Genomic DNA, 19536 nt, shown 5'->3' with positions numbered 1-19536 from the left:
ATCTGAACAATTTAGACATACTATTTTCAGAGCTCTTTTAAGAGATTTAATTGAAGTAATACAGAGGGGTTTTGGGGAAGGGTGGATGAGGGAGGGAAAGGAAGAATTCCAGTATTCTAAGTTTTCACAGAATGATAAATTGACTCTGTTTTACTTCACCTAGGGCTAATTGACAGACCAGAGATAAGGTGACAGGGGGATATGACTGGAATGTGACCTCTTCACACAGTGCTTCGCAGCCCCCTTCCCCATTAATAAATTACCTTCAAGACTGAAAAGGACAGAATGGGATCTGAGAATGTTCAACTAAAAAACTTGCTAGGAGAGCTGCAGATAGTTTATTTAACCTTCCATCTATTTGCCCACGCTGTGCAGCTCCACTCATGCATTAAATATTTCACAGAGAATGAAAATGGATATTGGATACAACTTTGTTCTCAGCAAAAGTGGGAATTATATTGATTGGACACCTTTGTGAAAATAATTTGCACTTGAGCCAAAATTATCAATTGTCTTTTGCAGAAAATGGTCTTTTGGGGGGAGGGGTCCCCCAAATAAAGCAATAGAAAACTCTTCAATGACATTTTTATGGAAGATATTTAAACCTGCAGTTGGAACCATTTATTTATTTATATATTTATTTCCCACTTTTATTATTTTTACAAATAACACAAGGCGGTGAACATATCCAACACAGCTCCCTTCTCCTATTTTTCCCACAAAAAAACAAAAAAAAAATCCTGTGAGTGGGTTGGGCTGTGAGTGATTGACTGGGCCAAAGTCACCCAGTTGGCTCTCATGACTAAAGCTCACAGTTTCTTGCTTTCTAGCCTGGTACCTTAATCACTTGACCAAACTGGCTCATTAATCTTATAATATTATATTTTTCAAGGTTTTCATAAACAATACCTTCACAATACCTAACATAAAGGTATCCTGTTTCATTCAGAATTGTAGAAATCAAAATATTTCTGAAAGTTTTGTAGCTCAATACAAGAAATATTTATTTGTATTTGCAAACAAAAACTACAGCGGATAAATAAAAACCAAATATTTACCGCACAGAGCTAAAATGTTAGCAATTAAGCTTTCCAATTCTTTCACACACATAAGAAAGCTAAAATAAATCCTTAAATATTAGTTTGTTGAAAATAATAGCTATTACAGCCAGCTGACACTTCTTTTTCAAAACCCTGTATGAAATTTCTTTGTCGCCCTTGAAAATAATGCCATTTGGCAAGTTATGTGCTTATATTCATCCAAGAATAGATGTACTGCGAAATTTTGCGTGACTGACCTGGTACATTATGGCACATGGCAAAAACAGAGTTCGCGAGGCCTGCAGGCAGCCCTCCCGAGCTCTGTTTCTACTGGCAGAAGGTTGCAGGAGGCCATCATAGCTTAGAATGGAGCTTGGGACTCTGTTTTTGCTGGGAGAGTGCTTGGGCCACCACAGGCACCCCCAACATGACAGATGTTGAGCTGGCCATGCCCAGCCTGGCCCCCGAGGTCAAATACAACCCTGATGAGGCCCTCAATGAAATTGTGTTTGACACCCCTGTACTAGACCTTTTCTAGCATGGCAGTGCAGAAGAATAATGAGAGTTTTAGGTCTACAATATTCAGAAAACTAGATATTGTCTATGTTTGCCTCAGATAAATATGCTGGGTTATGCCTCTGACATAAACAGTGGAGATCTGCAGAAATCCACATTATATAGAGCACTAAGAAAGTAATATTTTATAAGGCCAATATAGCACTTCCTTGTTAAGAGATATTTTCTTTAATGGTTCGTAACATATAGAATTTTGTCATGCATCCCCACTGAAAATCATGTGTTCCTCTGATGGCATTTCCCAATCTGGGATGAGCCAGAAATATATTTGGAAGGCATATGCTGATAGAAGGCTACTCAATGAAAAATAATGTTACTCAAAATCTATTTGATGGCACACAACCAATCAATTCTATCCATATAGAAATACATCCAGTTTTATAATCTTATCTGTTTACACAAACATATGCTAAGGAATCACCCATTTCATTTACACTGAAACAATGCCGAACCTCAATCTTTGGGATAGAAACCAATAATAGAAACCAAAACCTGACAGTCAGGAAAGAGAGGAATCTCTACAAATTATCTTCTTAAAACTGTTTTCAGAAGCTAAGCCAAGGGAAGAAAATCTGGGGTTCTCAAATTGCTTTGGATTTCAACTTTGAATAACCTTGAGTTGGTATTTCCAATGCCAAGAGAATGTTGGACTGTAGTTAAAAACCTCTGGTGAGATCCAAGTTGCTTACCTGTAAGTTAAGGAAAAGGCTAGGTATTGTTCTCAATGATACCAGTGGTGGATTCCTAACCAGTTTACTACCAGTTCATTTGGAGGGCATTTTGTGCACACGCTGCTTGCTTCGCTCTCTCACGCGCCTACCACGTATTGCTGCACATGCACAGTTGACTGAAAATTGTTCTGCGCATGCGCAGAAACATGCCAGCAACAACAAAAGAGATCAGGGAACCGGTTTGGGGACCTGGCAGGCCTGTATCGCTGCCGGTTCCAGCGACCCAGGCTGCCATACCACTAATGGTAAGAACCCACCACTGAATGATACATATTGGATCTGGCAAGTCAAGGTACTACTGGACTGAATTCTGGTATACTTCTGGAATCTTAAATAAAAACAGATAGCATGACCAAGGCCTTCTCTGAAAAATGTCTACTTGATCCTGCTAAGGACAAGATAGCTGCCTCTTGATAAGCCCAACAATATTCTATGTATGTACATTCTGAGACTAATTTAGGAACTTTTCCAGAATAGGGCTCAACTAAAAGCCATTGCCTTTTTTCATTTTAATTTCATTTTTAAGCCCTTATCACTTAATCAATACTTTAGACTAGAAGCAAAATCTCTTTGCATATATTGTGACTCATGAACTACTCATCAAATTTGATAATTACTCACCAAATTTCTTATTAGCAGAAGGGAGTATAGTATGATTCCTATTCGTTTTCATTAAATAATATCACAATTTTTTTTTTTTATTTTTTTTTGTGTATAAAATATTTTATTCAATTTTCACATTCCATTTGCAATCATTTATATACAGGGTATTTACTATAAGAAAAGAAAAAAAAAGAAAAAGGGAATAAAACGAACAAATAAAAAGGAAAACAAATAAAAAGGAATATCACAAATTAAAGTACCTGTTATGTTTAAACCAGTACAGATGATAACCCTCTGCAAGTAATTAATCACTATAGGCTGCTACCAAAAACTTAACAAAAAGTTCTTTCTATCATGTAAGGATATTTCTCAATGGTTAATGCTAACATTTAATATTCACATCTGAAAATAGTTCTTAATGTCAATACTGTAATAGTTTTAAAATCGATTTTTCAAGTGAGACTTTTGTTTTAGCTATATATTTACAGTAGATCTCCAAGTATATAAAGGAGATTTGAACAGTTCCTATTTTGTAAGGCTAAAGAGAGTTTTTGACTCATCTTTCTTTTTTTTCTTTTTTGCCCTGTTGGATGCTTGTTTTTATGAATTACAACCCCTGGTAAAAATAAAAATATTGGGTTTCTGTCTGGATGGTCTCTTGTGACGAGCTGATGGACAGAGAATGGAAGCAGTGGACTTCCTCCCATATTTGGGCATACCAGGGGTTGTAACTTTAAATACATACCTATTCCCTGGGTCAGCTGATAAGGAGAAGAACTCTGTGACTTAGTGGTTAACACATCTGCCTAAGATGCAATACAGCACAGGTTCTAATCCCAGTAAGGGTATGGCTAGCTGATGAGAGCTAAATAGCTTGAAATAGATCTATACTAGTCTCCCTTTATTTATTTATCAGTACAAATACAACATGTGTGTGTGTGTGTGTGTGTGTGTGTGTGTGTATGTAATTAGTGTCACAAATACAAATACAACACATATATATGTGTATATAGCACAAATACAACACACACACACACACACATATATATGTGTGTGTGTGTGTTGTATTTGTGCTATATACACATATATATGTGTTGTATTTGTATTTGTGACACTAATTACATACATACATATATATATATATATATATATATATATATATATTAAGTGTCACAACCCCTGGTAAGCCCCAATCATGGGAGGAAGCTAACTGCCTCCATCATCTGTCAATCAGCTCGTCACAAGAGTCCATCACGACAGAAACCCAATATTTTTACTGTTGCCTTTGTTATATTTGTGTTTTATTTGTGCTGATAAATAAATAAAGGGAGACTAGTATAGATCTATTTCAAGCTATTTAGCTCTCATCAGCTAGCCATACCCTTACTGGGATTCGAACCTGTGCTGTATTGCATCTTAGGCAAACGTCTAAGCCATTAAGCCACAGGTCTCCTCCTTATCAGCTGAAGCCAGGGAAGAAGGTATATATTAAGTGTCACAACCCCTGGTAAGCCCCAATCATGGGAGGAAGCTAACTGCCTCCATCATCTGTCAATCGGCTTGTCACAAGAGTCCATCACGACAGAAACCCAATATTTTTACTGTTGCCTTTGTTATATTTGTGTTTTATTTGTGCTGATAAATAAATAAAGGGAGACTAGTATAGATCTATTTCAAGCTATTTAGCTCTCATCAGCTAGCCATACCCTTACTGGGATTATTTATTTATTTGATTATTTATCAGCACAAATAAAACACACACACACACACACACACACACACACACACACACACATATATATATATATATATATATATATATATATATATATATATATATATATATATATATATAACATCCCATCGGATGACAGTCACACTTCATATAATAATTAAATATTTAAAATCTCAGTAAAGCATTACCTACAGACTCACATGCAGATATTTTTCAAGTGTATTATAATAATAAGTAGATATATTATTTCAAATGTCTCTGTCTGTCTGTCTTTCTATCTATCATCTATTTGACACAATACAGAATATGTATGTATGTATGTATGCATTGTGTCAGACAGAAAGGCAAATACACACACGCACACATGTGAAGCAAGATATCTATTACTTGTAATATTGGATAGATTTCATAAATATCTAAAACAAATGAATATACAGTCAAAAATAAGATCTGTTTTTAATTTAAACATTTAATCTATGAGATGGATGACCTGATAAATATGATGAAATAAATACATTAATTGTTCAGTTCACCCACGACATTCTGTGTCAAAAAACTCTTTCATGTGTGCAGAGAGCACAGGATCAGCCTTTTTGTATTTTCAGAGCCTTTGACATCCTTTTGTCAGTTAGAAGAGACTAATCATTTTGTGTACTGTGATCATGTCATCTCTCTGGCATTTCTAAATTACTGTGAATTGTACATTATGTGTCTATTCAGCTGCTAAACACATTCATATGCAATACTCCATGTTTCCATATCTGAAATGGATCTCTCCTGATGGATTTTCCTGCTGTAAAACACTGGCTATGCTACTGCAGTGAAAGAATTAATTTCTTGGTACAGTGAGTTGCCATTCTTGCTTCGGCTCTTGCCAATCTAGTTCGAAAGCATGTAAATGCAAGTAGATAAATAGTACCAATTCGATGGGAAGGTAACAGCATCCCATACACCTCAGCATATGTCATGCCAGTCACATGATCATAGATACATCTTCGGACAATCCTGGCTACCTCAGATAGGAAACGGAAATGAGCACCCCTAGAGTTGGACATGACTGGATAGGGGAAACCTTTATCTTGTTACAGAAGGAGTTGAATTCAAGTATAACTCTTTGCAAAGGTCTCTGATTAATAAGCTGCAGAATGAAATCCACAATACAGCAAGATCAGAACCTTGCAAGGTTCCAGAGCTAAGAGAACATTCATTACACGCCATAGTTTGATCAAGCTTCTGAAATAAGCCAAATATATTTTAATCTATTTTAATACACAAAGCCCATTTTACCCCCTTTTTTTTGCAAAACAAGGTAGGATACCACTCAGAGGTATTCTCAGGATGAGCAGTAAATAAAAATAGAATCAATCCTGTTTCAACCTAACATTAATTTTGTTTCAACTTTTCCTCACTGAAAATATTTCTGGATTCCTCTTACTTGTAAATAGAGAACTTAAAAGCCACATTCAGTGGCCTTACTGATCTACATTTTCTTGAATCTTGTTTTTTATTTTTATTATTGAAAGCATCTTACTTGCAAGAATGCTTTATTTCAACAATACATTATGTCACAGAATTTAGTGCCTTTCAAATATACTGAACCGAACTTCCAGCATCCCCAGTGACTATGGGCAATAGCAGGCCAATCCAACTAGGAGAAGGCATCAAACTGGGGTCCTTGCTTCACATACTATCTGATTACATTAATATTGTCAGATTGCACCATGCAGTTTACAATCATCAAAAGGTACAACACAAGCTCAAACAAAAGTGCCACAAATGCCAAGAACGCCTAGAGGCTGGGAAAAACTTAGGAGAGCATCCAGGCACATGATGCAAGAACATTAAGCTCTTGTTTAATAAGCAACCTTGGCTCTCTCCAACAAAGATTATTAATGAGCCAGAATTCCAAAAAATAATAATAATAATTCTGTCAACTCCAGTTAGGACAAGAAAGTCCTAAGTTGAAGCAAAAATCACCCAGCAGCCAAACTTAACAGAAAGCAGTCAGAAGAACAAAAAAAAGGGGGGAGGGGGCAAATGTTTATTTTGTCATTCCACTAGCTCTCCCCCCCCCCATTCTGCATACTTAACAAAACAGCTGAGGACAAAACAAAAGGAACTACAATTGACATTACAGTTTCATAAAATCCTTCTATCAATAATGCTGTTTTCACAATCCCTTCATCATCTACTAAGCTAGAAACAGTACAGTCATTTCTTGAGACTAGAGTACAATCAAGACAAAGAAAGCCCCCCCCCCCAAAAAAGACAAGGTTACCCAAATAACAAGTCACGCTGTCCTTAGATACTTAGCTTGACTGAAGGACGCTGTATGTGTGTGTGTGTGTGTATGTATGTATGTATGTATGTATGTATGTATGTATGTATTTATGTATACACACACACATACATACAAACATACATACATACTTATTACTGCTGATTCGGCACACAATTTTTTTTGCCAAACTGGGCCAAACCGGTAGGAACCCACCTCTGATCCAGACCTAAGTCAAAACCCATATTAGATTTAATCCAAGAAAGAGACAATAACATTTAATAATCCAGAGCTTTTAACTCCAAAAGTTAAGACAACAGAACAAAAGATACATCTTTTCAAGCAAAGCTATCAGGCACCCATCTGTATACTGCAGGCTTTTTGAACAGATGTTTAAATCTTTCTGTTGGCTCCTTACAGCCAAACTGAACATTTCAGTAAAGTGCCATAATTGGAATATCCTAATGTAATTTATTTTCCTCCAAAAGGCCAGCCACAGAGAAGTCTGATTTAGACAGGAGACACAGGGGTGGAATGAGGTTCATCAACTTAATCTCTTTCTTCAAAAGCTGCCTATCAATACAGGAAGCTTTTCAATGCGGAGCTAAAGACCTTTATCTAAAGGTCTGTTCATGGAAGAAGCATGCATCATCGCTGGGAGGAGAATTAACTGGTAAAGGAAAGGCATGTCTTGTGCAGGTGATCTACACAGCATATGAGTAATGCATTCCATAGGCACCGCAGTTGCTCAGAGACTGTTCCATGCAGATCGGAGCGTGATAACAACAGGGTGTGATAAACTAAAATTATTCTGCTCCTTTCTACCCTCAGGCACCCAAGTTCTTCAGAGAATTCTATGGCAAAAGCACCCTAAGTCCTGCCTGCCCAGCTTGTAGCCACCAACCCAAACACACCTTCCATCAGGCATTTAATACATTTCCTGCTTTTATGGCCATACAGCTAGCCTGGGCATATCTTCTCCTTTCTGACCCAGAAAGCTCATGGCCATGACACAAAGAGTCTGACATTTGAATGACTAAGTACATGGCAAATGTAGCCTGGAGAAGATTCTCCTGGGAAAGTTTCAACTTTTTTTTCTAGAGAAATGAAGATTATTTCTCTTTTCGTTATCTATGACCCATAAAAGCCTTGAGAGAAAATTGACCATTGGTGGCCTTCAAATTCCACCTCTAAGTATTGTCCTTCACATGTTCCCAAGAGAGTATATTTTCCAGCTGTTCCCCCTTCCTCTCTCAACTTATCTCTTAAATCTCCAATAATAAAGATTAAATGTTCTCCGTGGCTCGGTCCCTTCTGAGAATGTACAGGTCAACTGAAGAACCTCTCTATGGTATTAATCATTTAGACATTATGTAGCTCCAATCAGTGGATACATATTGTATTTCTCAGCTTTATTGTTCACTCGTGCAATGTCTTAAAGATATTTAAGTATTTGCATACTCCTTATAATTCACAGGGGCACAGCCCGTGCTTCAAACTGTGCTTGGATCACAAGACAGCACCCAGCAGAGTTAATTTCTCTTGGCATCCAAGAGGCCTTATGCCCCATCTGATTGTTTCATGGTTTATTTATTTAGAGCAGCTAGCATATTACTAAGATGGGGGGGGGGGGCAACTATGGTCCCTTTATGACCTGTGGACTTTAACTCCCAGAATTTCTGAGCCAGGCTAAGCAGAGCACCAACCTTAAACATAATCTGTAATTCTGTCAATGCCAATGGACTTTACATAGTTTCAACCCTACAGAGTTTCAAGAGGCATTCTTAGGGAGGGGGAGGGGGAGGTTGCACCAACATTTGTGTTTAAGATCACAAATGTCACAGGAACCTGCCCAAGCAAAAGACAGAAATATAAACTTGACTACTGGGGAGAATTCAGGGAGGCAAAATAAGTATGTGAGGAGCAAACTCATCAGTTTTGCTTCTGGTAAATGCATATATTTGATTGACTACTTCCATTCTGGCAATCTATTCTGCCGCAACCTCCCTCACGAACCCTCCCAAATTTCATATGTGCTCTGTATTCCAAAAGTTGGAAACTTCTTAAACATAAAATTTGAAATGATATAAATAATAATAATAATAATAATAATAATAATACCAAAACCGAATTAACTGAATAGGGCTTTTCTTTTTCAAAAGGTATGCACACATTATATCAAGTGACTCTAATCAAGGAAAAAATAGATTTGCTACTTAAATAGGTTCTCATTACTTTTACTCCAGATTGAGACTGTGTGACAGAATTTAAAATGCTGCAGCACAATTTTCCATGGGATCTTTTTGTTCCAAGGGCAACCCACAGACTTGCAAAACATTCACTCTCTTCCCACACTTAGGCAAAAGGCACATACACACATTTAAACTTGTTTACAAAACACAAAAGGTCAGTTGAATATCTGAAAGTAGCTTGCTATTTGGGCTTCCATTTATGCTGCCATTCTATTTAAAAAGGAAATGGGTTTTTGTCTGTAAACGTTATCATCATCTTCAAAAAAAAATATAGAAGGAAAGAATTTTAAATAAAACAACGATTTCTCTATTTGGAACTTTCTATTTCTTTATTATGAAACCTTTGATGGGATGTGAAAATTGACCATGAATTTAGTAATTCATGATTTGTGCCCAAAGCTCAATATGAAGAATTTCTGTGACTGCTCTTTTTCTATTTAAAAATCAGTAATACAAAGTACCAAGCCATGGACTTGGGAACTAATAATAAATAGGATCTTGCCTTGAGGCACTGGGTGGGAGATAGGTTGTTCCATTCCTCTTCTATGAGCCATGTTCATGCTATTATCAGGATGTGCACAATGAGAAATGTTACAAAGGACTTCGACCAATGACACCGATTCCAAGAGAAACTGTTATTATATTTCTATCAGTTAATATAGTATTTCTACATAGAATTGGCCAATAATCATCTCAGAGAGTTGTTGGTCCAGCACAAAAAACAGACTTGGAATAAACACTGATGCAGATCATACAAAGGAAGGACCTGCATAACTTGCTTTCAAAGATTTCCTATAATATTTGCATCCACATAACCAATTATTAGGCTATGCTATTTGCTATTTTGCTGCACATTTAAACCATCTAGCAAATTCAATAATTTTGAGGAAAGCTAACAGGGTATTTTCAGTGAACGGCATTGAACATTTTTTAGAAAAAGGATCCTAAAGTATGATAGCTAAAAAGATACTTCAACAAAACTACGAAACTAAATTAAGTTATCCACCACTGAACTTGATTGGTATAATTGATGTTGCCTTTTTTCAATGGGGTATGAAAAAATAGGAGAAAATAAAATTTTCGTATTTATAAAGTTCTTTGGGCTATAAACTGCTGCCTGAGGGAGTTGGGATTAAACTGTTTTTGGATTTTCAAATAATGTTTACTTGGTTTTATTCCCTCCTTTTTTTCCCCTACTGCTACTTTTTTGTTATCATTGCAATTAGGAAAGACTGAATATAAATAATACATATTTTTAAGGGGTTGGGAAGCTTGATGAGCTCCGTGCTATTACTAGACTGGAGAAAGTTCTCTTATGTCAGCATGAAGCCAATTCTCCCAAATGCCTGTGTCAGCAAGAGGTGATTTAAGAAAATAAGTAGTCATGAATTAGTTTTCCAAACTTGGGGAAGAAAACCATGTTCATCTCAACATACTGTATACAGGCAGAAGGAATTCATTAGAATACTATTGGGAGGAAATAGTTTCCTCACTAAAAAAACGAACAGTGAGACAAGACCTCACTGCTAACTTAAAATGCACTTAATTTATGGCAGAAGGAAACAGGTGATCTGTTTTTAAAGTCTAACTCAATCTATTATTTTCCACAAATAAAATGAGGACAGCAATGATATATCATGGTTGAGGCTGAAGAAGATAAAAGCTTGCATGGCCTTTGAAATTTTATTAATCTTAATAAAAATATGACCAACTATGGAAAGTAAAGGTGAGGAGTACATAAATTAATAATAAGTATGTGTACATGGAGGGATGGGGTGGCTCAGTGGCTAAGACGCTGAGCTTGTCGATCAGAAAGGTTGGCAGTTTGGCGGTTCGAATCCCTAGTGCCGTGTAACGGAGTGAGCTCCCGTTACTTGTCCCAGCTCCTGTCAACCTAGCAGTTCGAAAGCATGTAAAAAAGGCAAGTAGAAAAATAAGGACTACCTTTGGTGGGAAGGTAACAGTGTTCCATGCACCTTTGGCAGTTAGTCATGCTGGCTACATGACCACGGAGACGTCTTCGGACAGCACTGGCTCTTTGGCTTTGAAACAGAGATGAGTACCATCTCCTAGAGTCAGGAACGACTAGGACATATGTGTGAGGGAAACCTTTACCTTTATGTGTACATGACAAATGCACACTGGCTTTTCAATCAAGTCATCATGAGCCCTGAAGGATATTCATCCTGTAAATTACAGCAGCATAAATAGAATCGTAATATTGCACAGAGGAATTCCCTTCTAGATCTTCTTTTTCTATGCTACAATGACACTGTTGTTCAGCTCTCCATTGTTAATTATCAACAGGCTGAAAAGCCATAGTATTCCCAGCCTACAAAAATGGAAAACTGGACTTAAGGGTGAAAATGTGTAATGTAACGGGTAGGAGGAGAACAGGATGGGGTTAACTTCTTCCTCCAATTCAGATGGCCGGGACAAACATCTGTAACATTCTTCTCCTACAGAGTTTCCTCAAGCAGAAGCAAAAATTGTACAATATTTACCCAAAAATAAGATTAGCCTTGAATTTATGATGCTTCCCCCAAGAAAAAAGGAAACAATTTATATTATAGATACAAAAATCTATACAATGCCCATCTTCTTCAATTTGTCAGTCTAGGAATCTCTTTCTAGACTCAGTTTCAGATGACAGGTAGGTTTTCCCCTTCTATAAATCATGTGCATGCATATTGTCACCTTCAGGTCAAAAAAAAAGGGAAGAGATAGAACCCTACTGAGCTAATAACTCAGATTAATAATGGTTTCCTGTGAAATACTGGAACTTATAAAAGTAATTTATCCTCATGGATACATGGGAAGGGCAAAATGTCAAAAAAAGTTAAAATTCACAGCTCCTTTTGAATGATAGTAGGCTTAGTTTTTAAGCAAATCTTCAATTTTAGGCATTTTGCATTTCCACAGTGGTACTTTATTTTCCATAAATATTCTGAAGAACAACTCCCATTTAATTTACATTTGAGGGAAGTCTCTCTTCTAAATATTGTACAAATAAAACAGAACAGGAAAGAACTAATGAACCAGGGAAGACATAACCTAATCTCCATTTCCACAATGGAAGTTATAAGAAATACTAAGGATGCTGAGAAACCACTGGCAACAAGATCACAAAAGCCTACTAAATAGAAAAATAGCTTAAATGGATTCAGAAGTGTTCTAGCACCCATAGAAGAAACTATGGCCTTCCTTGGAAGAACAGTCAGGCAAGCAGGCAACTTTTTATGTATTCACTACTCCACCTGCCGTTTCCTGCATTGCTTTATCCCATTGAAGCAACTCAAGATAAAGAAGGAATTAACAATATTTTTCACCTTTGGAAAATCTAGGATTGGACTAAATCCAGGATTATCCAAGCAGATTTCTTTTTCGTGCACTGGATCACCTTGCTATCTTTGATATAGAACCTGTCTCGTATGCCCTTCAAATCTGCTCAAGAGTGAGGAAAAAGTCAGATCATCTGCTCAGCCCATTCTGCTTAAGCAATGATATCACTGAGATTGTCCACCAGGAATTCTCTATACTTATATATTTTCTTATTCTCTGAGAAAATTAAAACTGAATGTACTAGGCTGATCATTCCAGACTCGTAAGGAAAAGGTATCCATCAGGAAGTTAGAAAGAATTAAATGTAATTCCTCAAATAATGAGGATTTTAATTCTAAGCCAGACTTAACATTGTCATGAGCAGGGTATTTTAATAATGCATTGTTAGTATTTGAGCAGCTCAAGAAAATGAAAATATATCCTTAAAATAAGAAGATCTAAAACTGACTGAGTACTATATGCCTTCTTATATTATTAAATGATAAGATATATCAGGAAATTTATTTGGAAAAGTAATATGCACATGTAGGAAATTTATTAAACCAGTGGGAGAAAGCAAATGTATAACTTTTCATGTCTTTATTAGAAGTTTCCACAATTAGTTATATAGAATCACCAGGAATTCTTAAAAAGAAGCAACTGGAGAGGTTAGTAACATAATGGATAGAGATCAAGGAATACCTTGGCTGAACACGGGATAGGAATTTATCCTATCCCATGATATTAGGTTTGCTTTCCAGGTTCTCCAGATATCCTGTATCTGTAATTATTAGAATACTTCTAGATTAGGGGTGTCAAACTCAAGGTTCAGGGGCCGGATCCAGCCTGCAGGGTGCTTAGATCTGTCCCACAGGGCCACTCTGGAAATAGCCAACAACCAGCCCACGATGCCTCTGCCAGTGAAAATGGAGCTTGGGAGGCTGTGACGGACTCCTGCAACCCTCTGCCAGTGAAAATGGAGCTTGGCAGGGCTGCATGCACCCACCCTAGCCACATCCACCCGGTTCCCAATGATGCGGTCCTCAATGAAATTGAGATTGACACCCCTGTTCTATGTTGTACTGTTTAAAAACTAATACTGGGTTTGGGGAGATCTGATTCAACAGAACTCATTCAATAGAACTCACTGATTAACCTGTAAAGGGGGGGGCATTCACTTTCTTTCAACCCCATCTATTTCACATGTAGGATGATCAGATCTGGGTTACAAAAATCCAGATGATTGCCAGCTGGCAGCAAAGAGCTACATAAACCTCCAACTCTTTGATGGTTCTATGGAATTGTCTGGCGTTTATTATGGGATTGCAGAGAACATAACATGAGAAGTGATTCCCCCATATGCCACTCAAACAGTCAAAACATATATTTAAAAAAATAAAGGCCAAAATAATAAGGTCCATCTCAAAAAGCAAAAAAAAGGGAAAGAAACCAGAGAAAGAGAACCTGTACTGAATGTCAATTGGCCCAACTTTTCTAATGAATGAGCTTACTTTTCCCTTTTAAAAAATAATCTAACAATACACCTATTTTTCTGCTTTATGTTCAGAATGACACATTATGCCTCAGGCCAAAGGGATTAAAATGTTTGAAAGTACAAAGATTCAGATTCATTATTTATCAGCTCACATACTTTACATTTTCCTTTTCTAGGAAGACTAGCATTTGCACAAGTTCAAAACTGAGACTGACACAACAATTAACTAATGGCCTTTATGAAGTTCTGCTTTCCAGGCACTACAATATGTAATTCCACACTGTATTATGAAAGCAGAATGTAAAGCAACTGGATCTAGTTCATGCAAGGTTCACTTGTGATAGCCCACCAAAAACCAAACAAACTAGATTTCCATGTTAATTCTACAACTACTGTCTTTGAATTACAGTTGCTGGTGGGCTTCAGGGTAGCCCACGATCATGCAGCAAATGGTATCAACATTGGAATCATAATATAAGCAAGCAACTAAATTTGTGCAATTACAGCTGCTATTCTTCCTGCCATAGGAAATTTTATGCAATCAGCATCCCCAGACAGCTCTGCCCAAATTGTAAGCCCACTGTAAAGAGTGACAAACATACTAGGTCAATGGCCTGGCGCCATATAAAAGGATAATTATTATCTAAACTCTGTATACATCTATAACAACAACAAAACTGTGACTCATTCAATTTACTTATAGCCACAGAAATATGGGGACATCTGCTTATTAATGAGATCAGAAAACATAATTTATCTGGGTTTGGGTATAGCTCATTCTATTTTGATGGTACCCTATACATGGTGATGTTCCATAGAGCAGGCAATAGAAAAGGCTTGCTTCCTGGGTCCCACTGGGTGACGTTCCCCAATTAATGGGAGGTGGAGCATGGCCCTCCTGTCAGGTTCATGAAACAGGCAGAAACAACTGAAGAAAGGAAGTCTCTCAAGTAGCCCTGCCTGCCACACTATGAAGGCTTTGATAGATGACAACTAGCACACTGAATTGTACACAGAAGTATATATGGAGTCAGTGCAGCTCTCATACAAAAGATGCAACATGTGCATAGCAAGATATGCACATAATTAGGCACATCATCACCTTCTGGAACAATTGCAACCTCTAACTGTTCTTCAATGGCAGTTCTTGTAGAGCACATTTTATTAATTCACTCAGGGATGACCACAGCCCAACTGACCACGTACAATGGCACAATTTGTTTTGGACTTAGTATGATATGCGAACCATCCCAAGAAATAAATGTGATCTGTTTGCAGCAACAAACCAATCTGTAGATGGATTATTGCTATCTACAAACCCCCGTTTGAAAATAGATGCCATGTCATTATTTCTGAGGCTTTCCTGAAGCTTGGGGAGGGCGAAAAATGGCACCAACGGGACAACTGGAAGTTTTGAAAGATCCGTTTCCGTGTTCCGAAGGGCCAGGAGAGGCCGTTTTCGCCTTCCCCAGGCTTCAGGAATGCCTTTGGAGCCTGGGGAGGGGTTGTGCACTCATGTGCAGTTGGGCAGGGAATTGAGTGGGCACACCCAAATGTTGCACAGGCACAATTTTGGCACGCCATAAGAAAAAGTTTTGCCCCTCACTGTCCTAGAAGGATTGTTTTCTGTTAGGGGCAGGAGCCTCCTGCTAGAATTTATATATCTTTGACAATATCTACCTTCCATTTTCATATAAAGTCTGTCCATTTCTGCACATTCATAGATTTTCCTTCTTATAATCAGGTCTGGGAGATATCTGTTTGTTTCCAGTTCTGTGCTAGTACAATTCTACTTGAAGTTAATAAGTGTAATATTACGTATTGTAATTTTTTCTCCATTTTCCCATCAAAGATTGGGACATTGGATGGTACTTTCATATGCATAGGGAAATGGTGAATAGATAAAGGTTTGGGTAGACTACACTTCGGATGAAGAGGTGGCTGGAGAAGGCTAGTTTGGGTGAATTCAAACTCCTGGTTTTTGAATCAGTTTTCTTGTTTTGCGCCAGGTAGGTTTCAGGGTTTCAGGCAAAAAAATAAATCTAAGTAGTTCTAGTGACCAGGTATTTCCCCAATATGATGAACTGAACTGAGCCATGAAGATTTGGACATTGAGATCTGCTCCCACAAACCTCCCCACATACATACATGACATACCACTCCCCACACACATGTGAACATACCCTAAGTTGATTTCCAAAAAGGATTAGCGTTCGTCTCTCTCTCTCTGACCCAAACTCATAGAGAATGCCATTCTAAGATATAGGGAAATAAGCAAAGAAGTAAACACCTCAGGAATTGAGGAAAGCAACTCTGAATTGTAAGAACAATGATCAGGCATTGCTAATTTTGTATTGTTGTGGAACATTTGTGCAGCACTAATTCTCTGGAGCAAACTCTTGGAGAGTCGATGTGATTTTTTTTCCCAAGAAGAATCAACCTAAACAATGAAAAAATAGTACTTTGCAAATAATTCTCTCAACAACAACAAAAAGATACTGAAATAGTTTATTGACCACATTTGCCTGTCTTCCACTACCAGAGGTTGCAGAGAACTAACTTTTTTTTTCAAGATCTAGACAAGGCTTTTGCTACTGTTTGCAAGCTGAGCACAAGTGGAAATCAAGAGGCGGTACAGCACTGGCACCACATACCAGAACAAGATTCAATGACTGTCAGCCGTCATTCTTAAACATTAATCCATGTTGCTATGCAACTAGCTGGGGGAAAATGTCATACTTTCGGATTAACGTCTAGACTGCCTGACCTTTCCCTTGGTTTCTGGATATAATTGGCAAAAAAAATCTGGGTTCATGAGTTGGTGGCCATTCTAATACAGCAAATTATTTCTAGGACAAAATGGGAGCAGGTGTGATTGGAGAAATTCTCAAAGATGAAAAGGCCATTAAACTACCTGTTTTAAGACAAGTGATGTCCAGAGACGAATTTCAGGCCTCACAATCCAACTGCCAAGATTTTGATTTGCTCAGCAACCAACTCAGACAAAGAGTCCTTTCACTGAATGGGATAATGTCAATTCTTCAATTAGCCAAGAAGAAACTGAAAGAAGATTATTACCTCCCGGGCTCTGCAGAGGGGTAATTGCCTTCCCCGACATTTTCATTTATTTTCTTTTTTTTTTAAGTGCAAGACAATGCAAAACTCCCTTGTTATTCCTCCTTTTTTACTCTAGTCTATTGCTTTTTCTTGTGTATTTATACTTTCATATGCAAGTGTACTGAGCACAGTGCATCATTTGCTACTTGAAGGTTCAGATTCTGAATTCTGACTTGCAGCAAAATTGATCGCCAAGAGATCCTAAAGGTGCTTTCCCTAATCTACTGAGTTTCCCATGTGTTGGACTTCAGGTGAAGTCCTTACTTCACAAGAGACAAGAGTGGGAAGAAAACAAGAAACAGGTGATCCTTTGACCAGCTCTCTGCCAACTCCAAATAACATCAGCCATCATCAATCTACTGCTGGCACGGCCAATGCCTGGCCACTTGCCCACAATTATGACAAGTGAAAGCATAATGGATCTAGAAGTCAAGAAGGATGGAACAGGTATCTGAGAAAACAAACCAGGCCTATGGGGGTTTTTTTCCCTAAGGCAGTAAATTTCATCTAGAACAATCCTGAAAGCCAGCATCTCCAAACCTTGCTGCAGCTGTCAGCTCCAATATTTATATACTAGTTCATTATGGCTGATTGGCAGCCAGGATATTTCTGTGGGACCCGAAAGGATTTTTAATATATCAATGTAGCCATTTTCCCCTGACAATTGTACAGAGCTGTAATAGAAACTGCTGAGGATCCTGCTTATGATTTGGCTGGTTTAAAATCATCCAGTGAGGACAGATTTGAACCTGAGTTTCTCAGGTATTACGCCAACATTTTAGCCCAGTGTTTCCTCAATTTAGTAACTTTGAAACATGTCAACTTTGTCTCCCAGAATTCCCATGCTGGCTCTGGGAGTTGAAGACCACACATCTCAAAGTTGCTAAGATTGCTAAACACTGTTTTAGCCACTACACCACTGGGTTCTCTTTACAAGATAAGAAAAATATGGCAAAGTCTTAAAGCTAGCAACAAGTGATGGGTACTATTTGACACCTCTATAGCTTCATCCTCTTGAACTGCATCTTTAGCACAGTCCTTCTGATGCACTTTGTTATTATATACTCTATCCAGAGTTACTTGTGATGAGGCTCTGAGAGCCATGTGCCTGAATTTTGATTATGTAATGATAGAGATGCTATGACAGTTGTAAGTGTGTGGACTGGTCATAAGCCACTTTTTCAGCGTTGTTGTAATGGTCCCTAAATGAATTTTAAATTGAGGACTCCCTGTACTGATGAATATAAATATTGTAAAAAAAAAGTTATAACTCCTAGGAGAAATGACTATTACAAATAGAAACGTGAATATTTTCTCAGTGCAGATCAGGGGTGGGTTCCTGCCAGTTCTAACCTCTTCTATAGAAGAGGTTCCACAAATCTTCCGTGCCATTTAGAACCAGTTCCAGCTCCCTCCCCCCGCCCATCATCAAGATGAAGAGCGAGAGGAGGAATTCTGGGAGTTGAAGCCCACAAGTCTTAAAGCTGTCAAGTTTGAACACCCCTGGGGGTTTTTTTCTAAAGGGTTAGGGGTGCAAGTGTCTTGTAACTTGACAGCTTTAAGACTTGCATGCTTCAAATGCCAGAGTTTCTGAGCCAACATTTTGGTTGCTAAGCAACAGTGTTGTTAAGTGAGTTTCACCACATTTTACAAGTTGACCACGCCCACCCAGTCATATGACTGCTAAGCCACTCCCACTCAGTCACATGGCCAGCAAGCCACTCTCACAAAGCAGGCCACACCAACAGAAGAAGTTCTAAAAAAATTTTGAAATCCACCACTGGTGCAGACATGCAAAATTTCTAGCTGAACATAGATAGGGAAACCCCTTGGGAATTATAGTGCTTTGTGGCTAGACTGACCAAACACCCCTAAAAGAAGGAATGACAAACCACTTTCATAACACTGTCAGGAAAACTACATGGTCGCTAGAAGCTGATCTTGACTAGAAAGAGGCTATAATTTTTGACAACTAAGTGGTCAATTAACATTTTAGTAGATTTAACAGAAGGTGACAATGATTAATTACGGTAATCCTCTAAAACCTTCTACATGGAGCAAGGAAACCAACTCTCTTGCATGCACTCTCAATTTACTTCTTATAAAATATAGTCTGGCTCATTGGGATGATTTGCTCTTTCTGGTCCAGGTAATATGCATGTACAAGAGTGTTGGCCACATGACCATGGAAATTGTCTTCAGACAACACTGGCTCCCTTGGCCAAGAAACAGAGATGAGCACTGCACCCTAGAGATGGACACAACTGGACAAGAAAACTTTATCTTTTATAGGTCAGGGAACCTTGGCCCTTCCGTCATAATTGCTATCTATTCCTAGCCAGTCAGAGATTCTTTGTGTTTCCAAAACATCTGCTGATCTCATCCGTC

General features: G+C 38.0%; 1 protein-coding gene and 1 long non-coding RNA gene across 3 annotated transcripts in view; one reads left to right on the top strand and one right to left on the bottom strand.

Moving 5' to 3' along the window:
- The window catches only part of COL18A1 (collagen type XVIII alpha 1 chain), a 194795-nt gene that overhangs the window by 152837 nt on the left and 22422 nt on the right, over positions 1-19536 (bottom strand). The window lies entirely within an intron of this gene.
- LOC116510092 overlaps positions 1-19536 on the top strand; it is an 86150-nt gene that overhangs the window by 50280 nt on the left and 16334 nt on the right. The window lies entirely within an intron of this gene.

The sequence above is a fragment of the Thamnophis elegans genome, chromosome 1 (assembly GCF_009769535.1).
Source record: "Thamnophis elegans isolate rThaEle1 chromosome 1, rThaEle1.pri, whole genome shotgun sequence".
NCBI lineage: Eukaryota > Metazoa > Chordata > Lepidosauria > Squamata > Colubridae > Thamnophis > Thamnophis elegans.
The sequence above is the reverse complement of the archived record's forward strand: the minus strand, read 5'-3'. Positions and strand labels throughout refer to the sequence as shown.